The sequence below is a fragment of the Ornithorhynchus anatinus genome, chromosome X5 (assembly GCF_004115215.2).
Source record: "Ornithorhynchus anatinus isolate Pmale09 chromosome X5, mOrnAna1.pri.v4, whole genome shotgun sequence".
Classification (NCBI taxonomy): Eukaryota; Metazoa; Chordata; class Mammalia; order Monotremata; family Ornithorhynchidae; genus Ornithorhynchus; species Ornithorhynchus anatinus.
Window position 1 is genome coordinate 38,844,738 of NC_041753.1, and position 18,540 is coordinate 38,863,277.

Here is an 18,540-nt window from a genome sequence, read left to right on the forward strand (position 1 = left end):
CTAAAGAGACAGACATTAACATAAATAAATTACAGATATGTACACAAGTGCTGTGGGGCTGGGGGAGAACAAATAATAATGATGGCATTTGTTAAGCACTTACTCTGTGTCAAGCCCTGTTCTAAGCACTGGCTAGATTCAATGTAATCAGGTTGTCCCCCTGGGCTCACAGTCTTTAATACCCATTTTACAGAAGAGGGAACTGAGGCACATAGAAGTTAAGTGACTTGCCCAAGCAGTCAAATGGCGGAGTGGGATTAGAATCCACGTCCTCTGACTCCCAAGCCCATGTTCTGTCCTGTAAAACATGCTGTGCTGCTTCTCATGGGGAAGCAGTAGAAAAATGATCTGGGCAGCACAGTGAAATATGGGCTTGAATGGGGAGAGACAGGAGGCTGGAAGGTCAGCAAGGAGACTGAAGCAGTAATTCAGGAGGGATAGGATGAGTGATTGTATTAATGTGGTTGATTGATTGCTACTGATTTATCAATTACTTCACATAAACTGATCAGTCTTCTGCAACCATTTCCCACCACTGCTATGCCACATCACTTCATTGTATCTTTAAGGTATTTCTTCAGTCCAGCCTCTGCTCCAGCTCAAGAAGGACTAAAACAATGGAAACCTTGTGAGCCATCCATCCACTACTCCCCTTACTTCTGACTTCTGGGGTCCTGCCACTGTCCCCCTCATGTCACCAGGACTTCCAGTGATTCCTGCTCCAGCCTGGAAAGAACTAGACCAGTGGCAGCATACATATCTATCACCAACCACCAACTTACAGTCTAAGGGGGAGGAAATGCAGGTATTGAATCCCCATTTTGCAGATGAGAGAACTGAGGCATAGAGAAATGAAGTGACTTTCCCAAAGTCACACAAGGTCACACAGGTAAGTGGAGGAGCTGGGATTAGAACCCAGGTCCTCTAACTCCTAGGCTCATGCTCTTCCTACTAGGCCACAATGAAAGAAGATTAGACACTACAACTGCACTGTACACCTTCAGTTTTTCTGAATTCTAATGCTGTGTTGGTGCCACAAAGGACAAACTAGCCTTCTTGTTCATTTGCTACCTTCTTATCTATCCTTGCCTCATCAGTGTACTACCCAGGTAGTAGAGTTCAGTGGTAGACTCAACTCTGATTCACTGCAGAAGCTAAAAGTCAATGATATCAACGGAGGTTCGCTATAGAATAAGACAATTTCTAACATTACCCTGATCCAACAATACTAACCAATAAAGAATCATAAATCATAGAATCATAGAGCAATCAATAATTTTGAGTTCTTGTCTGGTCCGGTGAACTGCCTTCAGGAAGGTAAATGACTAACTTATCAAGAGTAAATGGTTGTGAATTCTACTCCTAAAATCTACAATGATGATCAATACACAATCTGTCTTGATATCTTGTTGAGTGCTTTATTATCCTGGGAAACACGTTCTTCCTTCCTTCTGTTCAATCAATCATTTTACTGAGTGCTTACTGTGTGCTAAGCACTGTATTAATCACTTGGGAGAGTACAATATGACAGAGTTGGTAGATGAGCTCCCTGCCCATAAGGAGTTTCAACCTAAATATCTCCTATGTTAATTTGTCAACTTCCTCTTGTTGATTCCCCTTTGGAGCACATCAGGTTGACAATTTGCTCACAAGAAACTTTCATAAACAGGAAGAGTTATTTAAGTCACCTATTTTTGGATCTCTCCAGTTTTTCCACATCCTTTTTATAGCTCATTAGCCAAAACTGACTTTAAAAATTAAAAATTCAATGCATGAAGTACAGTAAAGTACAATGAAATTGAAGTTATGCTCACCTTAACACAGCTACACTGTGTGGGACATGCGAGGAAAATGCCAATTTGGTGAGCTGAAACTGGGAAATGGAAAGAAAGGAAGGCAGAGGAATCATTTTAAGGATATGGTAAAATAATGCCTTAGACAATGCTGTGTCCCAGCTGAAAAAGGGATGTCAATTAATTACAATTTCTTTATCCTACTCTACTAAGGGTGAGGGTAGATACAAAACTACCAAGTTGAACACAATCTCTTTCCCATTAGGGGCTCTCAGTCTAAGTGGGAGGGAGAACTGAATCCCCATTTTATAGATGAGGAAACAGATACAGAGAAGTTAAATGACTTGCTCAAGGTCATAAAGTAGGCAAGCCAGAAGGCTGGATAAGCAACGTTGACTAGTGGCTAGAGCTTGGGCCTGGGAGTCAGAAGGACCTGAGTTCTAATCTCAGCCCTGCCACCTGTCTGCTGTGTGACCTTAGTTAAATCACTTCACTTTTCTTTGTCTCAGTTATCTTATCTCTAAAATGGGGATTAACAGTGTGAGCCCCCTGTGGGAAGCGGACTGTGTCCAACCTGATTAGCTTGTGTCTATCCCAGTGCTTAGTACAGTGCCTGGCACATAGTAAGCTCCTAACAAATGTGATTTTAAAAAAGTGGCAGAACTTGGATTTGAACCATGGTCCTCTGATTCATAGGCTCATGTTCTACCCACTAGGCTGCATTGCTTTGCTGATTGCTGAGAATAGGACCGCATGGCACACAGGTATCAAGAAGGGAGTGGTTCTCTTTGATCAAAGAAAGAGAGAAAAGGAAGCAAATGAAAAAACAGTGCCAGTCTTCAAGAACATTAAGTACAACAATACAAGGGACAACCATTTTTTGTGCCCAATGTGGCCAGGACTGTGGGTCCCACAGTGGCCTTTTGGTCATTCACACACTAGTAGGTGAGGCGATGGGGAAGTTTAGTATGCTTTGTGACAACTCTGAAATTTAGAGTTTTTTTGTGTGGTTTTATGAAATATTATGTGTTTGCCTATAATGCTTGTAGGGTTCTAATCCTGGCTTCACTACTTATCTGCTGTGTGACTATTTTATGGTATTTCTTAGGACCTACTATACTCTACTAAGTACTGGGGTAGGTATTAGATTAATCAGGTTGGACACAGTCCATGTTCCATGTGAGACTCACAGTCATAATCCCTATTTTACAGATGAGGTAACTCGGCACAGAGAAGTTAAGTGACCTTAATTTGCCCAAGTTCACACATCAGGCAAGTGGTGGAGATGGGATTAGAATCAGGGAACCCTTCTTCCCAGGCCCATGCTCTTTCCACTAGGCCATGATGCTTCCCTGGGCAAGTCACTTCAAGATCTTGGACAAATCACTTCATTTCTCTGTGCCTCAATTCCCTCGTCTTTATAATGGGGATTAAGACTATGAGTCCTATGTGAGACAGGGACTGTGACCAGCCCAGTGATCTGGCATCTACCCCAGTATTTAGTACTGTGCCTCGCATAGAGTAAGCGCTTAACAAGTCCCATTTAAAAAAAAAAGTATGTCACATTTTGTTTTTGTGTGAGAGTGTTTGTATAGGTATGTGTGTGTCCATCGCCCCTGCCCTCCTCCCTTCCTTAACTTCTATTTTTAACCACTCAATCTCCAAGGGCTCCTTCCCCTCTGCCTTCAAACACGCCCACGTCTCCCCCATCCTAAAAAAACCCGCTCTTGACCCCACTTCCCCCTCCAGTTATCGTCCTATCTCCCTACTACCCTTCCTTTCCAAAATCTTAGAACGAGTCGTCTACAATCGATGCCTAGAATTCCTTAACTGCCATTCTCTCCTAGACCCCCTCCAATCTGGCTTCCGTCCCCTCCACTCTACCGAGACTGCTCTCTCTAAGGTCACCCATGACCTCCTTCTTGCCAAATCCAATGGCTCCTACTCCATTCTGATCCTCCTTGACCTCTCTGCTGCCTTTGACACTGTCGACCATCCCCTCCTCCTCCATACCTTATCTCACCTTGGCTTCACGGACTCCGTCCTCTCCTGGTTCTCCTCTTACCTCTCTGGCCGATCATTCTCGGTCTCCTACGCTGGAGCCTCCTCCCCCTCCCATCCTTTAACTGTTGGAGTTCCTCAAGGGTCAGTTCTTGGCCCTCTTCTGTTCTCCATTTACACTCACTCCCTCGGTGAACTCATCCGCTCTCACGGCTTTGACTACCATCTCTACACAGATGACACGCAGATCTACATCTCCGCCCCTGTCCTCTCCCCCTCCCTTCAGGCTCGCATCTCCTCCTGCCTCCGGGACGTCTCCACCTGGATGTCGGTCCGCCACCTAAAACTCAACATGAGCAAGACTGAGCTCCTCATCTTCCCTCCCAAGCCCGGTCCGCTCCCAGACTTCTCCATCACCGTGGATGGCACGACCATCCTTCCCGTCCCGCAGGCCCGCAATCTCGGTGTCATCCTTGACTCGTCCCTCTCGTTCACCCCACACATCCTATCCGTTACCAAGACCTGCCGGTTTCACCTCTACAATATCGCCAAGATCCGCCCTTTCCTCTCTACCCAAATGGCTACCTTACTATTACGGGCTCTCGTTATATCCCGGCTAGACTACTGTGTCAGCCTTCTCTCTGACCTCCCTTCCTCCTCTCTCGCCCCGCTCCGGTCTATTCTTCACTCCGCTGCCCGGCTCATCTTCCTGCAGAAACGATCTGGGCATGTCACTCCCCTTCTTAAACAACTCCAGTGGTTGCCTATCGACCTCCGCTCCAAACAAAAACTCCTCACTCTAGGCTTCAAGGCTCTCCATCACCTTGCCCCTTCCTACCTCTCCTCCCTTCTCTCTTTCTACTGCCCACCCCGCACGCTCCGCTCCTCTGCCGCCCACCTCCTCACCGTCCCTCGGTCTCGCCTATCCCGCCGTCGACCCCTGGGTCACGTCCTCCCGTGGTCCTGGAACGCCCTCCCTCCTCACCTCCGCCAAACTGATTCTCTTTCCCTCTTCAAAACCTTACTTAAAAATCACCTCCTCCAAGAGGCCTTCCCAGACTGAGCTCCTCTTCCCCCTCTACTCCCTCTGCCATCCCCCCTTTACCTCTCCGCAGCTAAAGCCTCATTTTCCCCTTTTCCCTCTGCTCCTCCACCTCTCCCTTCCCATCCCCACAGCACTGTACTCGTGCGCTCAACTGTATATATTTTCGTTACCCTATTTATTTTGTTAATGAATTGTACATCGCCTTGATTCTATTTAGTTGCCATTGTTTTTACGAGATGTTCTTCCCCTTGACGCTGTTCAGTGCCATTGTTCTTGTCTGTCCGTCTCCCCCGATTAGACTGTAAGCCCGTCAAACGGCAGGGACTGTCTCTATCTGTTGCCGACTTGTTCATCCCAAGTGCTTAGTACAGTGCTCTGCACATAGTAAGCGCTCAATAAATACTATTGAATGAATGAATGAATGAATGAAAGTGTGTGCTAAATTTAGGCTTAACTTCCTAGTGTCTGCATTGGTTTATATTTTTCAGTCTCTTAAAGTCTTCTTACAGCAGCTGTAGAGTCAAGGAATGTGTCTCTCCCCCCACTGTGTTTTCTCGGTGGCTTCTTCACATTTCCTGCACCTAGCGAGGTAACTGAAACTCCATTAACCACAAGTTAGATTTTTTGCTAGGTGAAAGCCCATCTTCTTTTGGCAGCAGTTGAGGGACGAAGGGATGAAACAAACAGTCCATTTTTTTTTTTACAAATTATGGATGAGGAGTCCAAAAGCATATGGTAATTTTTATGTTATTTCATATAATGTAATATCTATTTTAATTGGTATGAATGACAATATGTAATGGAAGTTTCTTCCTTTTCAGCTTGCTACATTCTCTATGTCTTGCAAACTATTTATTCAGAATACTAAGAGTGAGGCATAGTGCATTTCTAGATCAAATTGAGACTGCAGCCAGTACAAAGCAATATCAATTTTTAGTTTGTATCCTTGAAAATATTACAGTTCCTTCTAGAAATTTTATAATCACAAACTTCAATCACAAAAAATTATAGAAAGAAAAAGCATATAATCTCTTTACCTGACAAACTCAGATATGGTCTAGGGTGTTTAAAAGCTGTCACAAAGTCCATATTGCCCAAAGTCCACTGCTAACCTTGGGCCCAGTGTGAATATTTTCACCTATCTGCTGGGCCAGGGAGACAGTTACATACAAGGCCTACAAAAGAGTAACATAGTGGAGCGATCAATGGATATCACATGTGAGATAAAGGCGTGAGCAGAACTGACAAAAATATTACTATTCCTGGAAAGCAAATAGAAGATTTAGAGTCTTAAACTTCATAATGACATTGTAAAAATATTTGGTAGTATAGTCAGTCCGTTTAAAATTTTGAATTTAGGAAAAAATTATATAGCATATTACCTGGTGAGAACTTTCATTTCATCAAAACATTTGCAAACACCCTGTCAATCATTTTGGGATAGAATTTCTCCAATTCTCAAAAAATATTTGCTTTAATTGAAATTCACTAGAAAGACATATGTTATGCCAACATGCTTCTGGCTATGAAAGACATTTCTATATCCAACAGTGATAATAAAGGCACTGGGAGCTCTTCAGCTTTTGTTCTGAAAATATGAAACTTTTGATTCAACTTTTATAACTCACTGCAACTCTTTCATGTTCTTTTGGGATTCTCTTCCAATTCACCTAGTCTTTAAGGGTTAAAAGTTTCTTATTTCTCATCACAATTTACCTTTTTTCAGTAACTTTACATGCAAATTGTATTAAATCATGGCTAAAGCAAAATAAATCACCCTAGAAATTGAGATGGGTGGGTGTATAGCTGTATCTTTTGCCAAGATTAATAGAGCATCCTGTGAAAAACACAGTTTCAATCATGAACCACATTCATTTTCCTGAACAGCAATTTTCATTTGTCATCTGCAGAACAGGAATATTTTTAATGCGGACTAAGTAACCATTTTGTTTGTGTGTTAGTGGTCTCTCTGTGTGAGCTAAATTTAAACTTAACTTTCTTATGTCTGTGTAGGTCTGTGTTTTTCTGCTTTCAAAAATCTTCCTTAGAGCAGCTGAAAATAAAAATCTAGACTATGAGATCACTGTGGGCAGAGAATGAGTCTACCAACTCTTGCATTGTAAACTCCCAAGCATTTAATACAGTACTGTACACACAGTAAGCACTCAATAAATATTATTGATTGATTAACCTCCCTGTGCCTCAGGTTCCTTGTCTTGTCTTATGCTGTTGAGTCGTCACTGACCCATAGCAACTCCAAGGACACATCTCTCCCCGAATCCCCCTCCTCTATCTACAATCATTCTGGTAGTGTATCCATAGAGTTTTCTTGGTAAAAAATACCAAAGTGGTTTACCATTGCCTTCTTCCACCCAGTCAACTTTAGTCTCCACCCTCTACTCTCTCCCGTGTCGCTGCTGCCCAGCCCAGGTGAGTTTTGACTTGTAGTAGATTGCCATCCACTCCCTAGCCACTGCCCAAGCTAGGAATAGAATGGGTATGCCTCTGCTTGATTCTCCTTCCCTTAGCTGAGACTAGTAGAGTACTGGAGACTCTCTAGGTGAGGGCCTGAGAAACACCATTACTTAGCTTACAGGGTTGTTGTGAGGATAAAATGTAAGCTCATTCTGGGCAGGAAATATGTCTGTTATATTTTGGTGCTGTACTCTCCAAAGTGCTTAGTACAGTGCACACAAAAATATGATTGATAAATGGATACAGAAGTATACTGGACTTATAAAAGTACTATCAAATTTAAGGAAAAGTGTTGGTAGCATTAAATTCAATAAGCATATGTTACACCCTCCTCCTACATTTAAAAAAAGTGACTTGTATTTGATAGGTAACTAAATGTAAGGCTGGCATAAATGATCATAAATCTTGATTCATTACCTGGGTTGACAATCTTCCTTTATTTCAGGGTGTCTCAGAGGGAAGGAAAAATAATACTAAGGTGGAAAAGAGCATTAAGATCATGATCTAGATCAAAGGGACAAAAGAGAGAAGGCCAGTGGGTTATGGGGACTTAGTTAACTGAGTACTGGAAGGGTTTGAAAATTATATTTGCCCTTCTTATCATATGAAGTACCATGTAAGGATGTGTAAACGATGGGTTAACACTGGCAGCATAACTTCTCAATGTTTAGAACCACGATGGAAGCCGAAGATGCAGAAGCGACTTTTGTGAATCTTGGACTGTGCCTTAACTCTGCCCTCTCCTCCGCCAGGCAAAGCTTCTTCTCCTCCCTCATCGACACCCATGCCCGTCACCCCCGCAGATTGTTCCGGACCTTTAACTCTCTCCTTAGGCCCCCTGTTCCTCCCCCTCCCCCATCTCTCACCCCCAATGATCTGGCCACCTATTTCCTCACCAAAATCAACACAATCAGGTCTGAGCTCCCCAAAGTCACCCCTCCGCCTCTCCCCTCCCCACCACCAACCCCCTCCCCTACTTTCCCATCCTTCCCTGCAGTATCCTCAGAGGAGATCTCCTCCCTCCTCGCAAGTGCCACCCCCTCCACCTGTGCCTCGGACCCCATTCCCTCTCACCTTATTAAAACCATCGCCCCTGCCCTCCGCCCCTCCTTAACTTCTATTTTTAACCACTCAATCTCCAAGGGCTCCTTCCCCTCTGCCTTCAAACATGCCCACGTCTCCCCCATCCTAAAAAAACCCGCTCTTGACCCCACTTCCCCCTCCAGTTATCGCCCTATCTCCCTACTACCCTTCCTTTCCAAAATCCTAGAACGAGTCGTCTACAATCGATGCTTAGAATTCCTTAACTCCCATTCTCTCCTAGACCCCCTCCAATCTGGCTTCCGTCCCCTCCACTCTACCGAGACTGCTCTCTCTAAGGTCACCCATGACCTCCTTCTTGCCAAATCCAATGGCTCCTACTCCATTCTAATCCTCCTTGACCTCTCTGCTGCCTTTGATACTGTCGACCATCCCCTCCTCCTCCATACCTTATCTCACCTTGGCTTCATGGACTCTGTCCTCTCCTGGTTCTCCTCTTACCTCTCTGGCCGGTCATTCTCGGTCTCCTTCGCTGGAGCCTCCTCCCCCTCCCATCCTTTAACTGTTGGAGTTTCTCAAGGGTCAGTTCTTGGCCCTCTTCTGTTCTCCATTTACACTCACTCCCTCGGTGAACTCATTCGCTCTCACGGCTTTGACTACCATCTCTACGCAGATGACACGCAGATCTACATCTCCGCCCCGTCCTCTCCCCCTCCCTTCAGGCTCGCATCTCCTCCTGCCTCCAGGACGTCTCCACCTGGATGTCGGCCCGCCACCTAAAACTCAACATGAGCAAGACTGAGCTCCTCATCTTCCCTCCCAAACCCGGTCCTCTCCCAGACTTCTCTATCACCGTTGATGGCACGACCATCCTTCCCATCTCTCAGGCCCGCAATCTCGGTGTCATCCTTGACTCGTCTCTCTCGTTCACCCCACACATCCTAGCTGTTACCAAGACCTGCCGGTTTCACCTCACAATATCGCCAAGATCCGCCCTTTCCTCTCCACCCAAACAGCTACCTTACTGTTACGGGCTCTCGTTATATCCCGGCTAGACTACTGTGTCAGCCTTCTCTCTGACCTCCCTTCCTCCTCTCTCGCCCCACTCCAGTCTATTCTTCACTCCGCTGCCCGGCTCATCTTCCTGCAGAAACGATCTGAGCATGTCACTCCCCTTCTTAAACAACTCCAGTGGTTGCCTATCGACCTCTGCTCCAAACAAAAACTCCTCACTCTAAGCTTCAAGGCTCTCCATCACCTTGCCCCTTCCTACCTCTCCTCCCTTCTCTCTTTCTACTGCCCACCCCGCACGCTCCGCTCCTCTGCCACCCACCTCCTCACCGTCCCTCGGTCTCGCCTATCCCGCCGTCGACCCCTGGGTCACGTCCTCCCGCGGTCCTGGAATGCCCTCCCTCCTCACCTCCGCCAAACTGATTCTCTTTCCCTCTTCAAAACCCTACTTAAAACTCACCTCCTCCAAGAGGCATTCCCAGACTGAGCTCCTCTTCTCCCTCTACTCCCTCTGCCATCCCCCCTTTACCTCTCTGCAGCTAAACCCTCATTTTCCCCTTTTCCCTTTGCTCCTCCACCTCTCCCTTCCCATCCCCACAGCACTGTACTCGTGCGCTCAACTGTATATATTTCCGTTACCCTATTTATTTTGTTAATGAATTGTACATCGCCTTGATTCTATTTAGTTGCCATTGTTTTTACGAGATGTTCTTCCCCTTGACTCTGTTTATTGCCATTGTTCTTGTCTGTCTGTCTCCCCCAATTAGACTGTAAGCCCGTCAAACGGCAGGGACTGTCTCTATCTGTTGCCGACTTGTTCATCCCAAGCGCTTAGTACAGTGCTCTGCACATAGTAAGCGCTCAATAAATACTATTGAATGAATGAATGAATGAATGAATCCTTCTAGGCTGGAGTAAAGGGTGATGGGAATCATGATGCTATACAGGGGGCAACTTTCTCACCCACACATGATTCACCCTGCTGCTGGTTGTTGTGTATCCCTATAAGCAATACCCTGCATTGCATTATGCAAGGTGCTGGGTACCAGATTCATTATCATCTGATTTGCTCGGCACTAATTCCAGCAATGCAGATGTGTTGGAAAGTAGCAACCAAGTCATTAACTTGGGTAATGTCAAACTTCTGGAGAATGAAAGTAATTGATTGAAATCACCTGCAAAGAGCTCTTATTAGACTCATTAGTTGGTAAAACAGGAGTACCTAGAAGGAGCCTTTCACTAATTTTGGTAGTCAAAAGGCATATGGAAGATGTCACATTTGACCTAAGTCCTTTGGAGCACTGTAAAACTCTGATGACACACATCAACTCACAAATACTATTTTAATCAGAGATGCAATTGAAAAGATGTGCTATATTCCCATATATACATGACTTCCAGTTTGCAGGCTGATTGGAGAAGCAGCATGGCTCAGTGGAAAGAGCCCCAGCTTGGAAGTGAGAGGTCATGGGTTCTAATCCTGCCTATGTTGCTGGTTAGCTGTGTGACTTCGGGCAAGTCCCTTCACTTCTCTGTGCCTCGATGACCTCATCTGTAAAATGGGGATTAAGACTGTGAGCCCCACATGGGACAACCTGATCGCCTTGTAATAATAATGTTGGTATTTGTTAAGCACTTACTATGTGCAGAGCAGTGTTCTAAGCGCTGGGTAGACACAGGGTCATCAGGTTGTCCCACATGAGGCTCACAGTTAATCCCCATTTGACAGATGAGGTAGCTGAGGCACCTTGTAACCCCCCAGCACTTAGAACAGTGCTTTGCACATAGTAAGAGCTTAACGAATACCATCATTATTATCTAGGAAAGAGACCAATCAGCAAGAAGGGCACCAGCTTTTAAAGTGAGCTCCCCTTCTTAATTGCTGGACCACACTTTACTAGACTCGTGAGTATATTTAGAACTTTTTCCATATAGCTACAGGAGTTTACTTGGGCACTCATAATAGTTGTGTGCATTTGCCACTCTGCTCTAAGGGGTATCTTTCTTACATGATTTGAGTAAAATGCCATGGAAGGATAGTGAGACATAATTACAATAATGGAGTGGCAACTTGGTTATTACACACCCCAGATCTGTCAGGAATGTGGTTTTAAGCAGTGTCAGGAGTGTGTGTAGTTTCAGGAGTATTCTTAAACAATCATGATAGTTTGTGTGAATTTGTCACTCTTCTTTGAGGTGTGTCTTCATTACAAGACTTGGGTAGGATGCACTGGAAGGATAGTGAGACATAGTTCCAGTAATAGAGTTCTAAATTAGTTATTATTCCCTGCAGCTCTGCCAGGAATGTTGTTTCAAGCAACTGTCAGGAGTGTGTGGCAATCATGTTATCATTCCTTTATTAGCAATGCAAGGAGGAAACAACTGAACCTATTTTAAAACCACCAATTTTTACAAGAAAGTTTTTTCACACTTATCAGATAGTAGTGTGTGAGCTGAGTGTGCAGAGCAATTCAGAATCATTTGCATTTCTTATATCCCAGTTTCCTTGTTCTATTGCCTCACTCTCTTTTCCTCCCCTTCCATCACTTGTTAGGGAGATATGAGTTGTCACCCCCACCCTGCTGAGATTCCCCCACCTCTAGCCTTGCTTTCTTGCTAACAGGAAGGAGTAGGGCTATCCACTCTCAGCTTTCAGTGTAAAATGAATGGCATTACTGCTACACTCTAAACCCTGAGAGAGTAATTCCTGTTGTTACCCCCAAAGTTTGCACCACTTGTTTTTAGTGCAATGCTAGACTAGAACACCATATTCTTCCCATCTTAAACACAGGCTCTACAGAACGGGCAAATTTCACCTTTACAAGAAGTAGCATGGCCTAGTGGAGAGAACACGGACCTGGGAGTCAGAAGGACCTGGGTTCTAATCCTGAATTTGCCACTTGTCTGCTGTGTGACCTTGGATAAGTCACTTAACTTCTCTGTGCTTGTTATCTCATCTGTAAAATGGGGATTAAGGCTGTGAGCTCCATATGGAACATGGACTATGTCCAAAGTGATTAAGCTTGTACCTACCCAGCAGTTAATACAGTGCCTGGCATATAGTAAGTGTTTCACAAATTCCACAATTATTCTTATTAATTTCCTTGCTTTGTTGGTTTAGAGTGGTTTCTATAATGGAAACTTGTATGTGCTAAACTGATAAAAGCAGCCTAGTTTATTGTTTACCTAAAAGATATAGGGTATAATTTTCAGAATACTAGGACTAGTCTAAACCCAGTCTTGGCCTAATTGAGTATTTAATTCTTGTTTCATCTTCTTGGGTTTTCATTTTTTTTACACTTAGAAAATTAAAATGTATTGTGCTCTTATAAGAGAGAAATGTGCTGTATGCCTGAACTATTAGACTGGTGTTTCTGTAAAGGGTGATGATTTAATAGCAGCTTATTTTTCCAATCCAGGCTAAAGTGTCTGTATACATTCTACACTAAAATTCAGGTTATAATAAAGACTGAGGATAACTTACTGGAACACTTCCTCTTCTTTGCTCTATTATAAATATTCTTTCTACTCCTATCTGTCACAATTGCAATTGCTGATACCAAACAGTAGCCTTGGCAAGGATGAGACTGTCAAGCTAACATCTCTGTGAAACTCCCATTGTACACTATTGTCCGTTTAATATTTCATAGGCCTATATGTAGCTATTAAATTATTCAGACATTCTCATTTTCCTGAACATCACATCCTTTTATATGGGCTTTGTTAAAAGTCTTGAAATGTGGTCTTCTGCAAGAAACTTGATACTACATTAAGAAGCGGGAGGAATTGGCAGCATTATTCAGAGCATTAAGCTAATACTAGATTTCTGTATGTTAACAGAGAGAAGTGTCACTGTGCTACTAGGACGATATTATACACAATGAAACTTTGGACTTACCTAAACAAATTAACAGCCTAGATTTCTTTGGATTTTATTTCTAAGCATATTTATCCTTGAAATCATTAACATTGAGTAGGGGCTATTAAATAGTTAAGGGATGTCTCATGAAATCCCAAAATCCGAGCTTTTGTGGGTGATTTTCTAAGGGCATCTGGTGGCTTGTGATCAAATGATATTTAACCAGCTTTTTTATTTCAATAATATGCTGTTTTATCTTTCATATTAAAATCAACTAGAGATGCAGGAAATTGAGTGCAGAGGCACCATCCTTCTTTGGCAGCGAGTTTAGACCTATGTCAGTCCAAAGACCCAAATATCTGAGAGCCCAGAAAGAACTATTGGCCAGAGGGTGAGAGAGAGATAAGCAGGCCCTTGTTCTTGTTCTCTTTTTGTTGTGTGAGAGAGAGAGTGTGTGTGTGTATGTGTGTGTTGGGGGGGGGCGGTGGCAAGGAGGAGGAAGGGGCTGGGTGAAAAGAGAACCATTAAGTGCATCCCCTGAGGGTGTATGTGCTTGTGTTATCTTAATGACAAGTGTAGGCAGGACCTAAACACATTTTGTAGGCTAAATGTAATTTTTGCAGGCCTAATAATTTTTCTAAACTATTTACAAAACTGCTTTATGCTTCATGGCCAGAATGAATCATCTTGAGATGGAAGAAATCTGGTTAGTTTAAAGCAGGGTTTAATAGGCGAGAAGATGTTAAAGATCTCTATGAGGCAAAATTTTATAGGTAGTTGGGGGTTCAGAAAAGATTAAAAGATTTGGGGGGAGGGGAAATGAGTGCTGTCTTTGCAAGAGCCTATTCTTTTCTCCCTGACTTCAAATCCAGGATGCAGAGAGGAGAAAAAAATGCCAGATTTCCATTTCTCATTGTGTAATAATAGATCTCCAAATATTATATTTTCCAGTCCTCCATAAAGGAGACACGAGAAAGAACCTAGCTGATAATTTGGTATTCCTCTCCAGGTTCAAACCTGTCTTTAGCTGTCATTCTCCTTCTCCAAACCAGATTTACCCTTCCATAATTTCCTTGGTCTTTCAAAAGATTTTTCCAAATACTCAAGGCCAAGTGATTTCGATGTCTGATGTGGTGGTCTATAGAATTATGCCACTTTGGGGAAGTGGAGAAGAACCCAGTAGTTTTCAAGGCAGATGCAAGTACCACACTGAACAACGGTTTAAAGAATGGATATTAGAGGTGGTTGCTGCTGCAGAGAATACAAAGATGTTCTGTTCTACTGCCACCTACCATACCCGTAACCCTGATCAGATGTGTCTTAGTGCTTTGCTACATGCCAAAGGAGAATTGGGTGAGAATATGGATGATTAAGGGCAAGCTATCCTCACTATTGAAAAAATATTATAGGCAGGTGTCCTGCTGGATGTCCTATGCAAGTAGACTGTGCCAGGTCATTTGATCACTGATGGTCAGTTAAGGCATTTAGTGTTTCCTTGGGTATCTGAACAGCCCTAGTGAGGGACTAGAAAAAATTGCCTGAGGAGCTGCCCACTTCACAGAACTCAGAAAAGATTTAAGGGAGTACCGGACCACACCCAATGAATTTTACTCTTGTGGTGCAATAGCAAAATTAAATTATTTGAAAGGGGAAAGAAAGTCAACATGAAACATCAATGATACCAACAGTTATGGAACTCTCTCCCCTCCTTCAAAGCCCTGTTGATGGCAAATCCCCTTCAGGAGGACTTTACTGTTTAATTTCTTATCTCCCTACTTTATATTCTCCAACTGCCACTTCAGCATTTCTGTGCCATCTACCCCCTTGAATACTCACATTTAACCTATACATCTTATGTCAATGATATTTACTGACCACTTAATTGGTGCAGAGGACTGTGCTTAGGTAACTTGTAGCTTCAATCAAGCAATAATGTTTATAGAGCATATATTTTGTTCAGATTGCTGTTCAAAGTACTTGGTAGAGTTTAATCGAGTTAGTAAAACATCCTAAGGTGTTTTATCTAGCAGTGGAGACAGACCTTCAAACAGTAGGTAGAGACAGACATTCAGATAAATTGTAGATTGGAGGCATTTACGGCTTGTATAGGATATGTGCATAAATGCAACAAGGAGATGTTAAATACTTTTCCACTGTAACCTCACCTCCCTCAGCACCCTCAGTCCCCCAGCCCCTCCACACCCACCTGCACCATGACTGACCAAATTGCCAGCTCCTGGTATGTCTTGTGCCTCTGGAATGGGTATGGAAAGCTGCTGCTGAAGCATCCCAGCCCCTCTCCACCACAGCTGATTGAAATATCTGGTAATTGCAGCCTTTCTCATCTGCTCTCTTGACCCTGCCTGTGCACCATCAAGAAGACCCTATTCTGTCCTAATAATAATAATAATAATAATGTTGGTATTTGTTAAGCACTTACTATGTGCAGAGCACTGTTCTAAGCGCTGGGGGTGATACAGGGTAATCAGGTTGTCCCACGTGAGGCTCACAGTTAATCCCCATTTTACAGATGAGGTAACTGAGGCACAGAGAAGTTAAGTGACTTGCCCAAGGTCACACAGCTGACAAGTGGCAGAGCCGGGAGTCGAACCCATAACCTCTGACTCCAAAGCCCAGGCTCTTTCCACTGAGCCACGCTGCTTCACCACCTGTACTCCACCACCCTGGCAGGAAAGAGAACAAGACCTGAGGCTCGAGGACTTGTAACTTTCGATAGCCATTGCTGCTTTTAAAGCATTCAATCACCTTTTTAACCTCACTGATTTTTCTACTATAACCCAGCCTGCACATTTTGCTACTCTAATGCCAAATTACTCACTATACTCAATTTTGTCTGTCTCACCACTGACCCTTTGCCCACATTCTCCCTCTGGCCTTTAATTTCCTTCTTCCTATCCACAAGGCCACCAATCTCCCCAAATTCAGAACCCTACTAAAACCACATTTCTTCCAAGAGGCCTTCCCTGATTAAGCCCTTACTTTCCCTATTCATCCCCCCTTCTAGATCAGCTCTGCACCTGGACATGTACCCCTTTAAGCACTCAATAATCATCCCAACCCCATAGCATTATGTTCATATGTTTATACTCTCATTTTCCCTATCTGTAAATTATTTTAATGTCTCTCTCCCTTTAGAATGTAAGCTCCTTGTAAGCACTCAGTAAATACCATTGATTGACTGATGCACTCTTGAAGATGATACAACAGCAGTCTAAGCTAAGACAAATAGCAAATCAACATCAAGGAAAGGCCTTTCTCCTTTAAAAGTCTGAAAAGGCATTTTCTCTATGCTGAGGAAATACGCAGGATTTGCAAGACCTTAATGATCATCTTCAAAGAGAAAGAGATATTTAACCTATCATAATAGCTCAGTTCTTCATTGTTAACTAGATGGAATTCTTCTGGGTAGGTTACTGAAGAGAATCATTAACTTTATACTCACTGAATTATAAAATGTATTCAGTCTCAAATATCTAGTGGTGTGCAGGATGGTACCTAACTTTTGTCTTCTTCAAACTTATTGTCAGTTTACATTGCTGTTCTGAATCTGCAAATTGATTCATATTAATTTTCATCTCTTTGTATGTGTGCCTCTAGAGCACAGTCATCTGCATAGAGTACTCAGCATATAATCTAGCACTATGTGGGAATGATGAGACTATATTGATTTGAAAGTGTTTTAGTGGCAGCTTGTGCTAATAATTGCCAAGTCTACATTGGAAAAGCATGATTTTTCAGTATTTTTTTTCCAGAGAAAATTCAATTTTTGCACCAAATCTGTATGCATTAAACCTGTTTGCTCCAAAATAGTATTAGCAATGATTTATCTATGGGTGGTTGGACTTGGAGGGTGGGGAGAAAGGGAGGAGGGAGGAAAGCTGTCTCATTCTCCCATAAGAGCTTATTTGTCATTGCAAGCTGGAGATAAGAATTATCATCCCTTTGTCAAACCTGTCAATCAAGTTCCTTGGTCAGTTAGGAGCAATGATAAGGATGCAATCCCATAGAAAATACAATTTGTCTGGACAGCCACTATTACAGAATTTTCAGTCCTTCCACTACAAGAAAGCCCACTGGTTGCAACTTGCTTTCCATAAAATTGAAAATGTCTGCTTCCATCTCTACCATTTAAGAAACAGTGGATTCCCAAATATATTTTTCAATTGGTTTTGCCTTGTGTTTACAATCACACTCCAAGATTGACAGGTTCGTATTTAGGCCCCTCTAATCTGTAAGTTTCTCGTGGGCAGGGAACGTGTCTATCAACTCTGTTGTATTGTACCCTACCATGTGTTTAATACAGTTCTCTAAACAAAGTGCTCAATAAATACAATTGATTGATTACTAACCTGGGACATAGTAATCTCTCCTCTCTCCTAGTGTTATTCCTACAGCTATCTCCTGAGCACTTCTGTTTCCACAACTCAGGTATCTGCTCTCAATCATCTATAGCACTTTTGTTCACACACCTTTACTTAAACACTCACCTATCTGTCCATTTCTTCCAATAAGTAAATTATTTTAGTGCCTGTCCCTCCCACTAGGTTGTAAACATCTCAAAGTCAGGAATTGGGTCAACTAAGTTTAGTATACTCTTCCAGGCACTTAGAACAGTGCCCTATGCATAGTAAGGACACAACTGAGGAACAGCATGGCTCTGTGGAAAAAGCATGGGTCTAAATCAGACAACCTGGGTTCTAAACTTAGCTCTGCCTCTTTTCTGTTATGTGACCTGAAACAACTCACTTAATGTCTCTGTGCCTCAATTTCCTTATCCTCTGCTTTAGAACAGTTAAGCCACTTCTGACTGCTGTAATACAGATTGATCTATCTTCAAGCAGCATGGCTTAGTGGAAAGAGCATGGGTTTGGGAGGCAGAGGTTGTGGGTTCTAATCCTGACTCTGCCACTTATCAGCTGTGTGACTTTAGGCAAGTCACTTAACTTCTCTGTGCCTCAATCTCCTCATCTGTAAAATGGGAATTAAGACTGTGAGCCCCAAGTGGGACAACCTGATTACCTTGTATCTACCCCAGTGCTTAGAACAGTGCTTGGCACATAGTGCTTAACAAATACCATCATCATTATTCACTAGAGTACAAAGGGCAATGAATACTGATGGACAAGGGTGCAGTTCATTAATAATAATGACTTTTATTAAGGGCTTACTTTATGCCAAGCACTATCCTCTGCTCTAGAGAGATACAAGATAATGAGGTTGGACACAGTCCTTGTCCCACATAGGGCTCACGATACACAACATGAATAGTACACAAGGCGTCTTTTACGTACAAG